Raw genomic sequence first — 4,777 nt, forward strand, 5'->3', positions numbered from 1 at the left:
CTTTTTCTATCACTTGCTTTTCTTTTGGATACTTGGTAGCTAGGAATGCTAGCCTAATCTTCGAAATCCTTAAACCAAGTTTCTCCTTGTCCTATCGCATTTAAGATCTCTTTTAGTAAAATTCTCCAGTGTTAAAAGTTTGTTTTAGCAAGAAGAGCCTGTTAGACATATCCTGCAAATTCTATTTTATGCTCTTTGTCAGTCCTGAGAAGACATGGAATGGCGTGAGATCTTCTCCATACTTTTTCATTAGTAATTTTATCAGTTCTACTAATTTTCAGAATTCTATATGACAGAACCTGTGATCACCGGATTTCACCGAAATTCCTTTTCCTCATCAACCTTTTAGTTCAGAATATCACTTTCATCAGGATTTTTGAATTAAGTATGAAATGCCGAAAATCCCAGAAATCTTAATCATCGTTGATTTATTTAGAAATCATTACATTCAGAAGAACAAATAGGCAGAATTATAAAACCCGGAATTGGAGACACATGGTACAAAAATAGATTCAAATAGAATTTTTATGTAAAATTTAGTAAGCTTGACGTTATGCATGAATATTTTTCTATTATTATGCCAACGTAATGAATTTCCAATTGCTTTTGTTATAAGTTATGATGGAATAACAGCAAAAAATTATAAAAAATATTTGCAAATTCGTAATAGAATCGTTGTCTCGTTTAATAAATTTATCTTTTAAGGTTGATACTGATCCGAGTATTTTAAATACAACATAACATATATGTAAAACGAGCAGCTTATATGTTAGCATTATTGACGTATTTCAGTTTTCTCCGTTTTCGAAAATTGCGTTGATTATATTAACTGTTTATTTCATAAGTTTTTTGTTATAGTATGAGAATAAATCCATTCTGTAAATGTTCTTTCGAAAAAAAATAACTTGAGAGATATTATTAAAAAAAGAATGTAAGAAGTATACTGATTTGTCATATTATAATGTTAAATAGTATACAATCTAAGCTTATATATATATATATACTGTATATGTTAAATTTTGCAAAAGAATTATCATACTGAAGATATTAGAAATTACTTATCTCGATTCTTCCTTCTTGTATTGCGACAAAGAAATGTCAAAAGAAATTCCATCTTGAAGCAGTACAAACCAGATGATATTCTTGTCAAATATCTGAAATTAAATGATGAATGATGTAAATATATATCAAAATTAACGAATTTAATTGCTTGTGTGAAAAAATTAATTATTTTCAGAAATAAATAAATGTGTGGTAGATAAAATGCAAATGCTAATTCGTTATTCTATTCATTCCAGAGAACAAACTGATTTGAGGAAATCGCTCAATATTATTTCTGAAAGATTTTCTTATATCATAATTCTGAATGTTATGTTATTAATGTTGTCTGATTTAAATGTTACAATTCTATAAGTGATAATATTCGTTTTCCTGTTCATTTGACTTTTAATACCGTCAAGTTTTCTGTTTAAAACATGGAAATTTCGCTTATGTAACACAACATAATTTTGGTTTCTGTATCGATTAGGCTACAACATTTATTAAGAAATAACTAACGAGTTAAATTCTTTATGGAAAAAATAAAGTATTGATTGATAAAAATTATTAATTGAAAAACAAACTATTGATATTCAAACACGAAACACCACTTACGGGTACCGGAATGTAACTTCTACGTACGTAAAACTCTATTTTTCATACGATATGTTAAAAGAAATAACTGGATCTCTGAATGTATTTCTGCTAATGAAAATTCTCAATTTAAAATCGTTTGAATTTACTTAAGCAAATTTTGCATTTTCTATCGTCCGTTGATTTTCGATTGCAACCCTCGCCTGTCANGGGAGAGAAAAACAAACTCTTACAAATACAAAACTATCAATAAAAGTACTATTTTATGCATTAATATTAGTTAATTTTAGTTAAACAAAGATGTCTTTTTACAAAGTATCATCATCTTATGAGCTTTTTTGTTGATTATGATCAGAAATATCAGCAATGTCTTCATTTTTATCATAAAAATTTTTATGCATGACAAAGTAAAAATATTTATTAATTGAAAATTTGTTCTAGCAGGTATTGTTTGTTCAATTGAGGATTAAGTGATTTTTTTTCCAGAATTTGTTTGAATACTGGCCTGTGTTCAGTAACGCAGAATTGTTGCTATATCTAGTTATGCTGCAATGTTGAACTTGTTTCTAACTACTGCTTGACTCCTCCCACCTCTAGAATTCTAGCTAGTTCAGTCAGCTTCTTTTATCTATGCTAACTTCTACTAGTGATGTCATTGTTTGTGTCTTGCCGTACGATTTGCAAGATGGCTGCTTATGTTGGACTAAACGTATTTACAAAGTTATTACAAAGTTACAAAGAATTAGTTATTACAAAGAATTACAAAGTTATTCTCACATTCTAAATCACTAGCTCATTCTAAAATGACTTTGAAATGTAATATTATCATAAGTCAGTATAACAGATTCCAAATACATTTTAATGGAGGATAGTGATCCATTTCATTGATTACAATTAATAATTGCTTTATTTATTTCATCATAATCTGACACAGCTTCCATTTGAATAATTTACTTCATTCTTTTTGACCAGTTCATTTGCAACAATTGTTGCGATCATAATTTTAACTTTGACCACCATTTTGCCTAGTTGTCTAAGAATAATCATTCAATGATATTCAGAACATTCTTAGCTTCACCCACTAAGCACTCAGAATTCTAACTTAGATGTTCTGCATTACTGAACACGACCCTGAACTGTTTGAGTATCAAGATACAGCTATATTTCATTTGTCATTTTTATGAATGATTATTTACCTATGGTTAAAAAAAATTAATAAAACTTACCTAAAAATGTTTAAATAAACTTTACTAAATACAAAGATTAATCTGTAAAATTAAATTAAATTAAGATTAATCTATAAAAACAAAACACAGTGACAGTCATAAAAGCTAAAGTCTGAAAGCTAAGACAATGACATCNAATCCTTCAACGTCCCGATTTTCGATTTAAATCAACATCTGCTAATACATTTTGCAACAATAAAATTCTAAAATTAATCATTTGACGGATTATTGCTTCCAATTTGTCCAATGACTTGATTTTTCATTTTGTCTTTCGTTTGCTGAAATTCAATTTTAATGACAGACCAAGAAAAGAAGTAGTAATACTTAACTTCTCGAGATATTCCTATTCAAAGTAGCGTCGAAGTACAATGTAGATAAGTCGGAATTTCTGGAGAGATTCTATTATTGCACGCCAGTCCAATAATGGAAAAAAAGAACAATTGGAAATAATTGTTAGGTAAATATGACGTCTCGATAAACGTAGCACGCATTACGTCAAAGTATTAAATCACTACTACAAATATTCAATTTTATGTACAATTTTCCAGTTCACCATAAAGATTTATTCTGAAATAAAAATATGAATTTAAAACAATTAAATAGATGTCAAATAACTGGCACCTCATAGCAGCACGTTATCTTATATTGAAAAAGTCATGTTATCCCCCATCTCTTTTATATTAGAAAACAATTTTTATATCCAAATTTAATTCTTAGAGCTTTTATCAACATTTTAAGGCCCTGTACACACTAGGCGTTTTTCAACGCGCGTTAAACGCTCGTAAAACGCCGAGCTAACGCGCGTTAGCTCGGCGTTTGNGGAAATAATTGTTAGATAAATATGACGTCTCGATAAACGTAGCACGCATTACGTCAAAGTATTAAATCACTACTACAAATATTCAATTTTATGTACAATTTTCCAGTTTACCATAAAGATTTATTCTGAAATAAAAATATGAATTTAAAACAATTAAATCGATGTCAAATAACTGGTACCTCATAGCAGCACGTTATCTTATATTGTCACGTTATCCCCATCTCTTTTATATTAGAAAACAATTTTTATATCCAAATTTAATTCTTAGAGCTTTTATCAACATTTTAAATTTATTAACCTTATTTTTAATTTCTCTATTTTAACGAAAACAACTTATTCTTGCCAGAGGCGTAGCTACCGTGGAGCAGTTGGAGCAAACTTCTCCAGGCGCACAAATTGTGAGGGCGTCTAGTTATAAATGGCAAAATAAAAACTTGTAAAANATTAATAAAACTTACCTAAAAATGTTTAAATAAACTTTACTAAATACAAAGATTAATCTGTAAAATTAAATTAAATTAAGATTAATCTATAAAAACAAAACACAGTGACAGTCATAAAAGCTAAAGTCTGAAAGCTAAGACAATGACATCTGATTTCTATGAAAGTCAAGGAAGAAGAAAAATTGCACTATCAGTTTTCATTAAACCTGATGAAAGGCACAAAACCAATTGAAAATTTCAATATTCTAAAATCCATGGACAAATTTACAATAACATGCATGTTTACTTGAATAAAAAAAATCAAATAATGAAGTTTGCTTAAAAGTTGTAAAAATTTGTATTGAGAATTTCCCAAATCCTCAAACCATGTTAGAGCGAAACCATGTTATAGAAGTGCAATGTTGTACAAGGGATACCTGTACTATATTTTACATTAAAACCTGTATTGCTAAATTAATTGTTATTTTTTCTTAAGATATTAAGATAAATTTTACGAGACCAGCAAAGAAAAGTATGTTAGTAAAAACTTGCAATTGGTAAAAATTGCATTTGAATTTTTATATTTAATCTAACCTGAAGACACTTTGAACAGAAAAACTGAAAGTACTCATTAATTTTTTTACTTATTTAAATAATTACTGTTTTTATGAACTGTT

General features: G+C 28.3%; 1 protein-coding gene across 1 annotated transcript in view; it reads right to left on the minus strand.

The window, feature by feature from the left end:
- The window catches only part of LOC111615575 (protein transport protein Sec24C-like), a 69,925-nt gene that overhangs the window by 64,279 nt on the left and 869 nt on the right, over positions 1 to 4,777 (minus strand). The gene's annotated exons all lie outside the window — the stretch shown is intronic.

This window comes from Centruroides sculpturatus, unplaced genomic scaffold (assembly GCF_000671375.1).
Source record: "Centruroides sculpturatus isolate CEXI.00-Female unplaced genomic scaffold, Cexi_2.0 scaffold19, whole genome shotgun sequence".
Classification (NCBI taxonomy): Eukaryota; Metazoa; Arthropoda; class Arachnida; order Scorpiones; family Buthidae; genus Centruroides; species Centruroides sculpturatus.